Genomic DNA, 678 nt, shown 5'->3' with positions numbered 1-678 from the left:
GGAGGAGGAGAAGGGGGGCGGTGAGAGGAGGGATGAGGGAGGATGGCGGCGAGAGGAGGAGGACGGAGGAGGGCGGCGAGAGGAGGAGGGAGGGAGATACCTTGGGGCAGACAGCGACGACAGAGAGGGCGGACGACGATGGCGACAGAGACAACGAGAAAGAGAGTGTGATGGGAGAGTGAGGGAGAGGTAGCGAAACGGGTAGCGGAGGAAGACGATAGTGCTAGCTTAGTAGTAGCGCAGGGTACGGGCTGGTGCTGCTGCTAATCCTATTAGATGTAGTGCGGGGTCAGAGCCCATGCTGCTGGTAAGTGGGCCGGGGAGCTGGGCCCGGGCTGGCCTCAGTAGCAGTGGGGGTTACCGAACTGCGCTATTGCTAGCAGGCTTAGCAGTAGCACGACCCGGTTACTCACACTACTATTGACGCTAGCCCGTGGGAGCCCTGTGGAGGCCACTTAGTAGTAGCGCCTGCTTGTTGGGCTAACGCTACTGCTAACAGACACCTACAACGCTTGTATTAAGCCAGCGCTACCCAAAGGCCTCGCGCTGCTGTTAATTCTAACCAGGGTTTTCACTAGTAGTGACACTCTAGAGCTGCATATTGGGTGTTTGAACATACCATCACACTTTTAGACATTTATGAGGACGTAATGCAAGTTTTGGTGGGGATTGCTACCC

Source organism: Triticum dicoccoides, chromosome 2B, assembly GCF_002162155.2.
Source record: "Triticum dicoccoides isolate Atlit2015 ecotype Zavitan chromosome 2B, WEW_v2.0, whole genome shotgun sequence".
NCBI classification, from domain to species: domain Eukaryota; kingdom Viridiplantae; phylum Streptophyta; class Magnoliopsida; order Poales; family Poaceae; genus Triticum; species Triticum dicoccoides.
This window is presented reverse-complemented; position numbering follows the sequence as displayed.